This window comes from Pseudochaenichthys georgianus, chromosome 6 (genome assembly GCF_902827115.2).
Source record: "Pseudochaenichthys georgianus chromosome 6, fPseGeo1.2, whole genome shotgun sequence".
NCBI classification, from domain to species: Eukaryota; Metazoa; Chordata; class Actinopteri; order Perciformes; family Channichthyidae; genus Pseudochaenichthys; species Pseudochaenichthys georgianus.
In genome coordinates this window covers 37,107,083-37,120,894 of record NC_047508.1, presented here as the reverse complement: position 1 = coordinate 37,120,894, position 13,812 = coordinate 37,107,083, and the positions used below count along the sequence as shown (strand labels likewise).

Sequence of the window (13,812 nt, the reverse complement as noted above, 5' to 3'; positions counted from 1 at the left end):
TTTTGTTAACAAAATTAAAAACCTCACAGTACCCAGCAATACCCTCATCTTTTCAATAGATATAGTTTCACTGTACACCAATATTGAAACCCCACTTGGCCTCGCCGCCATCCAGCACTCTTTCAATAAAAACCCAGACCCATCCAGACCCGACAGTCAAATCATTCAGTTGCTCCACCTCACACTCACCCGAAATGACTTCATTTTCAACAATAACCACTACCTCCAGCTGTGTGGCAGTGCGATGGGCCGGAAATATGCTCCAGCCTACGCAGACATTTACCTGGCCCATTGGGAGGAAACGGTCTTCACTAAACTCCCCCTCAAACCCCTGCTGTACTTCCGGTACTTGTATGACATCTTCGGCCTCTGGCACCACACTGAACAGGACTTCCTCACATTCTCAGACATCCTCAACACACATCACCCTTAAATAAAACTCAAACATCTGTTAAATACACATACCGTAGTTCCTCGACACTGCGGTCTTCTTCCGCAGCTCCGGCGACCTTAGCAAGACACTCACCACCAGGGTCTTCTTCAGATACAGATCGCCACGCACTCCTCCATAAAACCAGCTATCATCCTGGGCACACGTACAGAGGTCTGATTAAATCCCAGCTGATCCGTTTCCACAGGATATGCACCCTCGCGGAGGATGTGGAGGAGGCTACCAGAATTCTCCTGAGACCTAGGGGCTATTCGAGGCGCTTCCTTAGAAGCATCAAGGCGGAGGTCAGCCGCACCTTCATAGACAGGTATAAAGACATCTCCGCCCGGCCGTCCGGCCCCACCCTCGTCCCCCTCATCACAACCTATTCAGAGAGCCTAAGCAACCTCTTGGGTAAACTTAGGGCCAATTTTTAGGGGGCTAGGGGGGACTGTGACGCGCTGCGGCCGTGCCGGCTGATCTCCGCCTACCGGAGGAACAAGAATCTCCAGGACCTTCTGATCCACACAAATCTCAACAAAAGCGTCAAAACTAGGGAGGCGCCTCAGATTTCTGAGGTTGATTTCATTCGCCTCCCCCACGTTTTTAATCCCTTCTTTCGAGAGGGGAATAATGTTCAGCAGGTCTTGACACCTAACACGAAACATTTTGTTTACTATTTATGCAATTAGGTGCAAGGCCTGCAACATACTCTATGTGGGGGAAACACGCAATGAGATCAGCCTCAGAATAAAACAACACCGATACAGAATCAGAGACGGCACGAGCGTTTTATACAACCATTTTAAACTCCATGGCCTCCAGAACGTGCAGTCTATGGGCCTGGAGAGCAGCAGCGGCTGGAGCACGGGTCAGAGACGAGCGGCAGATCGGAGGTGGATCCATCGCCTGGGCACCATTGACCCGGGCGGATGAAACGAAAAGTACAACTGATGGGTCCGCCTCCCACCACTCAAACATGTTTTAATAACAACCTGTGTGATCTCCTCTCCCCCCAGTTTCTCTCCCCTGCAGATCGGTGATTTTAATCTCCTTCTCTGCGGGTGTGTCAGCCTGTTTGAATCCACCCTCCACGTCTTTTATTAAAGCATTTATATTTATTAATTATTTATAGAGATTTTTAGATCCTCCTCATCTGGACTTTTTTTACTGGTGTGCTCCATTTTTAACGCATGTTTTAGCACTATCTTATTTATCTTAATGGTGTTCATATTTATGTTTGTATTACTTATTACATGTTTTATTCCTTTAATGTATATATGTGTATGTTTTTACCTTATGATTATAATCAAAGCCACATGAGAAGCGATCCTTTTATTTATTTATTTTGTTTTTGTTTATTTTATTACCTGGAGGCCAGAAAACCACCCGTAGAGAGAAACTCTTCACCGACCAGCCACCTTTTTATTAAAAATAAACAGAGCAAACTAAACACCTGTCCTTTGGAATCTTTTAAACTTACCTGACCTTGATCTTAGTGGTTTTTATTTTCCAGTAACATCTAGTTCATTTTATACTATTTTACTAACCCGGTGTGCCCCCTTTCCCTCTTTTTATTAGTATTAGTTTAATTTTAACACTCCTTTTACTTTTAAACTTATTAATAGTTAATTAATTTTGATTATTGGGGAGATTGTTTTAATTCTACTTATTTTTCTTATTGCACTTGTGTTTTAATAGTTGCACTTTTAAATGTATTTAATGCATGGTTTTAACTAACAGAACTGGAATCACTCTTAAGTTAACCATTTTAGCTCCCCTTCTCATTTAAGGTATTTTACTGATTCCATTGGGACGAGCTCCATACACGCACACAACAACACCTGCACACGCGCACACACACACACACACACACACACACACACACACACACACACACACACACACACACACACACACACACACACACACACACACACACACACACACACACACACACACACACACACACACACACACACACACACACACACACACACACACACACACACACACACACACACACACACACACACACACACACACACACACACACACACACACTCACGCCCCCGCCCCCCTCCAGAGATCCTGGGTTGGGGAGATCTGCTTTTTAACATACTCTGCCGCCGTTCCGTGGTCCAGCCCCGTCCTGCACTTTTTAACCAGTCTTTTAAAACGGTCTTGTCCTCACACAGCTTTTATAATGCTTTTAAAAGGGGTTTTACAAGTTCTTAATAGGGCTATGTTTATGGAGGTTTTTAATGTTTTTTTAAACTCCTATTGACCGAGCGCCAGTGCACCCTGAGCCCTACACTCTTCCACAACCCTCTTTACCTAATCCTAATCTTCTTTCCTCCCTCCCAAACCTAAACCCCAAAACCTCTCCTTCCCCTTAGTATTATTTTTGCCACTTCTTATCAGTTCTCCTTTAAACTCTCTCTTTTTCTCCATTTCCTTTTTGAATCCCCATCTTTACCTCCCTCCCTTATGATTTGTGTTCATGTGTTCATAACCATGCCACATTACCCTAAAGTAAAAAACTAACAGCATTGGTTTTATTGAACTAACTAGATATGAAAAACATGTGCCCGTGCTTCTCCCCTGCCACCACAAGATGGTGACAGGTGACCTCTATTTTCTTACCTAACCAACACACTCTCACTCCATAATCGTCCAGGAGTGACGTTTGGTCAGGGTCCCGTGGCGTGCAGTTGTGACGCTCCTAGGCTCCCTCAGCTTCATAAAGGGACGCAAATAGCTTTCAACTGATTGCAATGTATTCCCATCTGCAGCGGGATTCGACGCTCATGGAAGCACGGCATTCGTTTGTGTCGGCTGCCCTTAAAGGCAATGTGAGCGTCCATTCCCATTGGATAACGGAGAATTGTACACCCGGAAGTAAGTACTCCTCTTACTGTCGATTGATTTTACAGTGATATCTGCACTACTCATCGACTAAAAAACACCAGATTATCCTTGTTAATTACACAACATTGATTGGTTTAAATTGTGTGCAATGCTTTTGTATTTTCCCTCTTCGATTTGGAGAAACAAATATTTTTTTGGAGTAAAGGATGGCAGAAGACACTACACTACCCAGAATCCCCAGCTATCGTTTAGGACTACACCATGTGCTCTGTTTGACAAACCCCGTTTTTTTTCACCATTCATTGCAATGGCTGGCGTCTATGTCACATGATCTTCAAATTTCTCCTTGTAGAAAAAGAAAACATGGCCGAACTTCGTTTTATTCTCGGTGGAAAATGCCTATTTTAAAGTTAGTTTGGCCATTAAAATGCGTTTTGATGTCATTTGATGCGAGAAATATGAGTTGTTATTTCAGATTATGTGTGCAGTGGATGTACATGATATTTAGTTTGCTAGTTATTACGAAGATTACTTCAGGAAATTGCGTCCATAGAACGTTTTCATTGTTACCAAAGTGGTTGCTAGGGACGCTGCTATCGATATTATTTCTGTTATGTTGTGTAACCGTATAATGGTGTTATCTTTATTGCTACCCCCTTCCCCGTCAATGTATAGTGTTGGTCTACAGCGCAAACGTATTAGTTTAACAAAATCCGCATCTAAAGATACGTTATTTCCCCCTGTGCAATTCCAGTCTCACATCTCACAGCACATCGTCATTAACAAATACTGGAAACAGACCGAAAACATTTAAAAAATAAAATAATACTTTATTCCGAGTGTGCTTGCTTTTCTCTTTGAAAGTCATCACATAACGGCATTGTAATACACGGTTCGGCTGCATTAAATATTACATATCTGCCGTAGTTCTCTATTTATAGAGCCCTGATGAGAAGACCTCTAGACAAACATGAGGAACTGAAAACGTGACGTGGATCATAAATATATCAGCCATTAAACAACATCTTACATTTATTTTCACACAATACGTCTCCTTGCAGTATCAACACTAATTCGGCTGACTTTTATATTTGGTCCAATTGGTAGATAGGCTGTATTTACACCATAAAGGTGCACAGCTGATATAAAGGGACACCTAGTGGTTATTGAATTTAATTATTTTTATTATTAGATATTAATACGATCCCTATAAAGTATATTCATTACTCGTTATTCTCTACTAATAGTTAATTAAAGACTGTATATAATGACTATTTTGCACATCCCTTTCAAGATTTCAAGATTTCCTAAGGTTTATTGACATATCATATAGGCCTACACAACTACGGTGTAGTTATGCATTGAATGAAAAACTTGGGTCGCAGGTTCCTCAATAGTGCATTACAAGACATCTATCAATATTTGTGCATACCTCCAGCAATGTTAACTATGTTGAAGCACTTATTTTAACTGATATTATACATAATGTATTATACTCTTATAAGATGTATGTAGATATTTCATCTCCGGCCTTGTCAGGTATTGAACAATCAATAAATAAAGAACACAGAATTGTTAAATATAAAAAACAGAATTTGTGTGATTATACTAAATGATGTAAATAAACACAACTGCATATTTACAACTGTTACACATGCTGATGTAACGCAAATGTTTCCAACTTGGGATCAATAAAGTATATCTTATCTTAAGCTGATCGATGGCTACTGCCATATTTGCAAAATTTGCCTCTGAACCTTGACAAGTGCATGTGTCAGGCTTATCAATTAATGTAATGTAATGTTATCACAGGGGTCACAAACATAAGACCAGCTGTTAAATAAAGCTCTTCTGACCTTAGCTGGCATGTGGGTATATTATATTAATGCTGCCCATTATGGGCACAAGCAATTTTCACCCATTTATTAATTATATGTTTTAAATTTGAGTGTTTCCTATCCCCTAAACCTCCAGGGATGTACGCAGTTTAATACTGGCAACTTCTTATTATGGGAAATACGAAAACGTCTTTTAAAACTACAACTCCCAGACGTGCCATAGATAGAGAACATGTTGCGAAACGAAAACGAAACGCGGTGGACCCGTTCAAATCCAGTTTTGGACAGTCTGCCGTGGTTCCATCCCATAGTGTGAACATGTGTATCTTGTGTAATCTATGGAGTCATTCATTTAAGTTTTGATGACCTTATATCAGTAGAGCATTGTAGCTTTGGCAATACTTGGGTTTTCCAGCAGAGGGTCCAATCGCACCTCCACCACCAAATGCAATACCAATAGCAACCAACAGATGTCGCCATATAGAATGTATAAAATGCAATGTACTACTTCATTACCCATATTTAGCTAGTAACTTCATAGTAGTTCAGTACTTCAAGACTCCCATATTATAAACAAGCAGGATCGAGAGTGTACACATTTGCGACATCAACCATTTCACTGGCCCATAAAAAACTATATTAAAAACCTACACTGGGATATTCCTTTCTATAAATGTTTCCATCTTTTTCAGATTGTTTTCATGCTTTATTTTGATGTTGCCATTTTGAGTGTTTTTATAATTACATTTTTTCCTAATTTGCTTCCAGTTGTGGTTTTTGTAGATGAAATATATGTTTGTTTTTTACAACTTTTTCCTTTGAACCACCTTTCCCCACTTCCTTGTAATTGCTTTTGTACATGCTTAGAAAAAACCCAATTATCAAAGCTGTGAGAATGTCTAAAATACTTTACAAGATGCCATATTTTTAAACCAGAGAGACCTTCCTCACTATGAGTATCCTTTCCCTTTTATTGTCTCAGTTACTTCAGTATTTGAGCAGCATTTTCTCTCCATAACTTAACTCACCAGTGTTTGGTCTGTCTTGTCTATAGGTGGCGCTCCAATCTATTTTCCCAACAGCTTCAGTGCCCCGGACACCCAGCCTCAGTTTGTGGAGTCCAAGTTCCAGGTGTCTCCAGATGTGGCCCGCTACAACAGTGCAGATGAAGACAATTACACACAGGTACAAATAATGTCTGTCACTGTGTCACTTTTATAGGCATGTGCTGTGTTGTGTTAGAATATCACCATAAGACCCATCAGTCATGAGTTTTGCTGCTATTATTATTTTTGTTTACTTCCTTGCTAACTTGCTTTATGTAACAGCCTTCCTAAATCCAACCTCATGCTGATCTTTAAAGGTCACCTATTATGCAAAATCCCCTTTTTCATGTTTTTTATCAACATGTGCCTCCTCTGTGTCAAGAGATTCTGAAAGTTTCAGGACAAAAGATTCTCTCACTTTTTGTCCTGATCCATTTATATTAAAACCTGTCTGAAAAAGAGCTGATCAGATTTTGGCCACTTTATAATGTCATGATTTTTTGGCTTGTGTAACCATTAGCCAATCACCACCAATTATTTGTATTATGCTTTACTGTATACAGAGACTTACTAAGGGAATCTCTGTTTTCCATTCCAACATTTTTTTTTTAAAGCTGCATTTACCAATATATGTTGTGTCAACAATTGATGAAATGGCTACTTGTGTGTCAGAGGTGCGATCATAGAAAACCCACAGATAATTATCAAAAACCTCTGCCGCTCCACTCAGCTTTCAAACTTTCAGTTCTTTTTGTGGTTGTCACGCTGCATGCGGGTACCATTTTGGTTTCCTCCCTCTGCGTTTGTTAGTGTTCAACCAAAAGCTGTGTTGAATCCGCCCACTACCAAAGAGCAGACGGACAAAGTTTGCAACATGCTTGTAAACATTATTTTTGCACCAAAAAAACATCTTTCAAGAGGCAGAGACCACAAACAATAGTAAAGGACGTAGCAATTGTATTTCTATCTCCTGACAATGACAGGCAAGCCGTAAGTGCAATATAAAAACAATAATACTCTGAGCAGAAATGTCACCATCATACCCATCAGTGGGGTATTTAATTACATTTAATAATAACCACAATATTTATTTAACTTAGTTTTTATTTCAGATTCAGTTTCATTAAACAGCCAACATAAGAAAAAGAAAAAAAGACATCAATACAAGTAATAATAATAATAATAAAATAGACATATAGATAAATACATACAAATAATAATACTAGTGTGTGTGTGTGTGTGTGTGTGTGTGTGTGTGTGTGTGTGTGTGTGTGTGTGTGTGTGTGTGTGTGTGTGTGTGTGTGTGTGTGTGTGTGTGTGTGTGTGTGTGTGTGTGTGTGTGTGTGTGTGTGTGTGTGTGTGTGTGTGTGTGTGTGTGTGTGTGTGTGTGTGTGTGTGTGTGTGTGTGTGAATTTACTGGATCAGCACAGTTGTGGCGTGGCTCCACCTTTTGCGAAATATGTCTGTCTGGATCCTTAGAGCATAAGTTGTTTGCTCCATCTGATAGATCTCAGTCCAACATTGAATGTCGGGGGCTCAGGCTTTAGCCACTTAATTGTATTTTTAGGAGATATTTCATAGCTCTTCCCTCAATGCCTTCAAGTATCACACCTAGTATTGCCACCTTAGCATCCTTTGTGACATTTTGATGGAATATTTCACTATATAATTATTTTAATGATCGAATAATGAACAATTGCCTTATATAAATGTATAGCAGTTAGTTATACTGTAGTAGTTATATCCACTTCACTCCACCTGGTTTGACCCTCATGATAAGAGCGCATCTCACAAGTTGTGTGTGAAGAGGCAGCAAAAGAAACCCCCGCTCTGTTTGCTGGAGAAGATTTAAACTATATAGATGCAGGCTTACAGGAAAGAATTGAGAATATGCCGAGCAGGAAAATGAGAAAGAACTCATTGAATTGTTATCTAATTTGTAAATAATTTACTATTGCATGAAATGTCGGAATCAGAATCAGAATACCTTTATTCGTCCCACAGAGAAGAAATGTACATTTGTTACAGCAGAAAAGAGCCAAAAATAGCCTATTTTTAACAAGAAGCATACAAAACAAAAAGAATATTAAAGGAAAAAAATTAAAATAAATAAAGAATTACACAATTTACAAAATACACAGCCTGTAACAGTTCTGAAGATGTAGCAGCCATATTGCACAGTTATTCACGGAATATATATATATATATATATTTGCACATATTGCATATATTGCACATAGTTGGTAATTAACAACAAGGGGTGTTAAAGTCTGTGTTGTTGTGTGTGTTTGTGTGTGTGGGGTCTACTAGGGGCTGTGCTGGTTGTATGATGTGTTCATTTTCTTTATTATTGGGGTACATTTTTGACAAATGTTTCTGGGCCAGTGGTTAGGTGGTTAGGTGGCGCAAGTGAAATAGAAAATCAACTGGCCCGGGTTTTAGCCTTACCCTGCACTGGATCGTGGAAATAGGATCCCAGTTTACATAATCTTTTTCAAATGCAAGTCTGTATGAAAACCTGAATCAATCACACTTTATTTGATAATGTGAAGTAGCTTGGACTACCACAGAGGGTTAAGTTATTTTGTACATGTTATTTTGTGTTTTCTTGATATACTCTATTGATATATATATTTTCTACTGTTGATATGTACATATTTACAGTGGTTTATTTATTTGGTTTATTTTCGGTTGTTTTTCAATATAATACATTTTTAATTAGTGTAATGCCTGTTTACAAGCTGCTGTGATCAAAATAAAGCCCAATTTAGATGACTAAAATGTATGTAATCTAATTGAACCGTTATGTTCAGGTTTTCAAGGATTTTATCGACTTTCTTTGCAGGTTTGCACCTTCTACAGACAGGTGCTGAACGAAGAGGAGCAGCAGAGACTTTGCCACAACATGGCCGGGGGCCCTGAAGGGAGCACAGCTCTTCATCCAAAAGCGCCAGGTGAGTGCTCACCATCTTACACTTTACTACACATTTCACTCTGTTATGATTTACACATCTAAAATAAAAAAGTGGATTTTTTTATTGAATGACCATGTGAAGATTTTTTTTAAAGTATCCAGTAGTGAAATCTGTTAACTTTTAATCGAAGCATTTATATTAGTTACCCAAAAGAAATACAAACTATGTCAGTTGTTCCATGATGAAACCACAGGATGTAATGTTTTAAAACACCAAATGTTCCCCGGAGCCTGTGCTCTGAACCGTGTGGCTTTGTGGTGCAGGCATATTTATGTTGCACGGTTCCTCACACAAAGCACTTTCAAATGTACACATCAAAATAATAAGTCTGTATATATGCTGCTTTTATTAAATCCTATAGAGATAATTTTGATGTAAAATAAATACATTAGAAGGCAACACAAAAAGGACAGGGTTTAAAGCTTTTAGGGTGAGGTGGTGCAGAGATACTGAATAAATCTTCAATTACTTACTTTTGGAACAGTGACCTACTTTATGCTGAGAACCTAAAGAATCTGGCTGTTTTTTTGTAAAGCAGATGTATATCGAGTGATTTCACAGTGACTTCAGTTTCCCACTGGGTCTTTAATCCGGTCAATCCACTGAATAGGGTTGGTGAGGGACACATCATACACACAATTCACTTGATAAGGCTTTTGGATCATTTGGTTGATTCTATTCAAATATATGATTCAAAAATCATTTCTTAATTTTCTTTCATTCACATGTTATTTCTGATTAATGCAATTCATGGTGTGGCAACTGCCACTGGTCTCCTCTACTGTTACACTGAAACCTGCCGGAAAACAGGTTTCATCATAAATCAGTTAGTACTGCACCCTCAGCCAGTGCATGTGTAACAGTGTAAAGAATGAATGTTTGTTTTATTAAATCCTGTTAAACTGGGACTACAGACATCATTTTGTTATTTTATTTTGAAAAGCCGCAACCGGAAGCTAGTGTTGCGCTGAATGTGGTGCATTTTGGGAATCCGTCAGTATTAGAGGATTCTTAGCTTTGGGTGAGTTGTTGCTCTGTTCACTTAGTTGTAGATATAATAATAATTGTGATCTACGTGTACTATTTTGTGTATAATCTGTGCATTTATTGGTTAGCTAAATGTCTTTAGATTCTGTAGTGTATCACTTTTTAAAAGAATTGTACATAAACTGAGAGTGAGCCGTTTTCCAGCTAACTAGTTAGCCACTAACGTTGTGGAGGAGTGCACGTGGCATTTACGTTACTGACGTGAAACTTTCCTTTGTAGAGCAACATCTCACTGAACTGTGGCTAAACTGTTGATCTGTCTGTTTATTCCATGGTTTGCAGGTATGTTTATTTTGAACTGTTAAATGTTTTATTGAATACTGTTCATCTAAGTAATTTGATTAATCTTTATTGTCACAATTACAAACTAAATAGTTTTATGTTTGTAATAAATGTTATTGAGTTTCTTTATATTTAGAATCCTTTTTCTCTAAACAAATGATACCACTATACGATCACTGTAAAAGTATTAGAGGATTCTTAGCTTTGGAGCAACATCTCACTGAACTGTGGCTAAACTGTTGATCTGTCTGTTTATTCCATGGTTTGCAGAATAAACTAATTGATACCTCAAACTGACTCCGGTGAAGTACAAAAAGCAACAGCAAAGCAGGACCCAAGTGTCACACATGCAAAAGTCAAAACGAAAGTTATAGTTTGTGTTTCTCGGGAAACGCTACTGTGTTCGCTCTGCCTGTCTGACCGCCTCAGGGTCGCAACACAGCATGCCGCAGTGAGAGATACACAGCAGGCTTGTTTACTTCAATTATGAAATGGAAGTCAATATGAGTTTAAACAAAAAATTAAATAAATAACAACATTAAGTGCAGTCCAATAAGGGTGTGCTGCTGTGTGAAGTACAGAAAGGAGGCCAAAAAACAAACTGGGACGATGGTGCACGGCCCATTTGTTAAGGAACCAGAAATCTAAATAAAATTCTCTAGCGATCTTTTGAATCAAACTACAAACTGCTTCTGTAGGCCCAACCCTAGCACTGAATCAGTATTCCATCTACATAATTATGATTTAAAATAAATACAACAATGCAAATTTGACAACAGAAGCAAAGCAACCAGATGTGTTGTTTTGGTTCACCATAGCAATAATATTTCTGAAGCTTTCTTTTCTCTCAAGCTGTCAGCTCCCCACAGTGACTGGAACAATGTGGCTTGTGTGGAAGTGGTTAACCCCCCTCTGTGCATGGCACGGTGTTCATGCTTCCTCGTTCCACTTTGCAAAAACAATCTACCAAATTTTAACAATTGATTTTTCCTATTACAAACTATGAAGTTGAATGTTGAAAAAAAGTTTGGTTGGTTCAATTCTCTCTCAAAGTATTTAGCTACAACAATAAATAACAAGATTTTTTAAGATGTATTTTGTTTGTAGTTTGTCCTTTAATACTCCCTTCACAACACAATTGTAAAACACCTAGCAACTATGATGAAATTGTGATGGAATTGTTGACTTGTCATAGATTCATTCATTCTCATATGTTCATCCATCTTGTTTACGTGACTGCTATTTTTATATATTTATTGTGGTGTCATGTATATATTTTTATAATAAATGATGTATAATCTGTTTTCAAAGCCTAAATTCTCACTGTCTGGTTCTTCATGCAGGTGGAGAACTTGAAGGCTGTTCATGCGGACTATGGCAACCGCGCAGGGGCAGATCTAGACAAATATTCTTGGGGTGGCAAGAGGGTGACAGGAGAATTTCAGGGGTGGCATCCCCTGGCAGAAGTATATGCTGATTTAATCGCAGTCATATCAACAATGTTAACTTGGAAAGCCACAATATTGATATTTTAACTCAATAACATAGGTTACATTATTGTGGCACATCAGTAAAGCCTTAAATATAAATATATAAGGTGGCAGACATAATTTAATGAATTTTAACTGAACAATAACTGAATGAGTTTGTTTCACTCTTAGACCAGCAGGGGTACCAAATCTATGCAGACTGCTGCAATAAGTACATTAATTAACTGTCTCAGCGATGTTTGTCTGAATTAATATGATACTATTAACAATCATATTATTCCTATCAGCTGTCAATCACTGTTAGGATTCACATATTCAGTGTTATTATTAAATAAACTATATTTTTTGGAGGAGTTTGCTTGCTCACCCTCCTTCAAATTTGAAAGACAAGTAATTATCATAAATCAAAAGAACAGTTCAGCGCCCCACAACTTCATTGCAAACAGTTACAACCTTGACTTTACATCAGAAAGAACAAACATTAAAGAAGTGACTAACTGCATCAATTAGGGTTAAAAAACGTGTATTCAGCTAAAACATAAACATCGCTGCAGTTATGATCTAGTGGAAAGTCCTAGCTACTGGCCTAGTTAAATCAAAGTGGTTACTTTATTTTGGCTGGGCAGTGTAGTTTTACACACCGTCTTATTTGACTTTCTCAGGACTTGAAACAGTTTTTGGGGGCAGACCCCCACAAAGAAGAAAAATATTATACACACGTAAGATCATCATCTTAACAGTTTATTATTCTCATCGACTCATCCGTGAGCAGAGCATCAAGTTGGCATGCCTATAACAGCTGAATGTGGCGATTACCATCTTGTTCAGCAAAGCGCCTCACAAACTTATTAAGATTTAAAGCTATGGTGCGTTTTGATTCAATGCTGAGTACAGCCAAACTTGACAGGCTCTTCTCTGTCATTGTAGACCGCAAACAGTCTCTCCAGAGTATTTGTGTTGGGTAATCTATGGTAGGGCTAACCCATACAGTGGTGGGGCTCAAGTCAGTATTTGCAATGTAATTACATACACGCTCCCCTTGACAGTGAAACGCCACGCGTGAGGTTTAGATTATTTCCCTGTCTCAATCCAAATTGAACTGTATGAAATAAAAAGGCACATTTGTCTTGTAGTAAATAAAAAGGGCGACCTGGAGCCAATCCTGCAATTTACCCACAGGTGAAAGAGTTGACATGCTTAAAACACAGACACAGGGGGGTCTGGGGGGATTCTCCCCCGAGAGATTTTTTGAAATACTAACATAAAATACACATTCTGGTTCTCTCTTCAGAAGAAAAATAAATAAATCTATTACTACACGACATATTTAAAAAAATGAATGGTATTTTAGTTTTTTGTTACTTTGTTCTGAAAGCTGAACCTGCTGCTCCTCACAGAGAGAAGAGGGAAGAGGCTGTGAATGACTTTACATTGTGGATAAGGGTGGATAGCCCCCATTGTTCTGTGTGTCAAAATGAAAGACAGCCCACACACATATCAATCATCAAACCGTGGGGTCTTATTTCATTACCTGTTGATTTCTATCAACACGTAATGTTGTATTGATGTATATAGAGATGTACTACAGCAAAAAATATTCTCCGTCGGAACTTCCTGCAACAACACCACGCCGTTATCTTGATTCTGATTGGCCAGAAGACATTATCAAAGATGTTCTATTGAGAAGATGATCACTACGTGACAAAAGTTTTCAAAACCGTTTCTAGTCTTCGGTATTTCCAGACAAGTGGCTGCTGAAATCAATCTTACTAACTGCTGTCTGTGCAATTTACTCCGCGAGTTGGCAGACTTTATTTTGCTTACTTTAACATA

At 38.5% G+C, this 13,812-nt stretch overlaps 1 pseudogene; it reads left to right on the top strand.

Annotated features, from left to right (window-relative positions):
* The first annotated feature begins 244 nt into the window (after positions 1-244).
* LOC117448514 (uncharacterized) lies at positions 245-12,200 on the top strand (annotated as a pseudogene).
* The last annotated feature ends 1,612 nt before the right edge of the window (positions 12,201-13,812 follow it).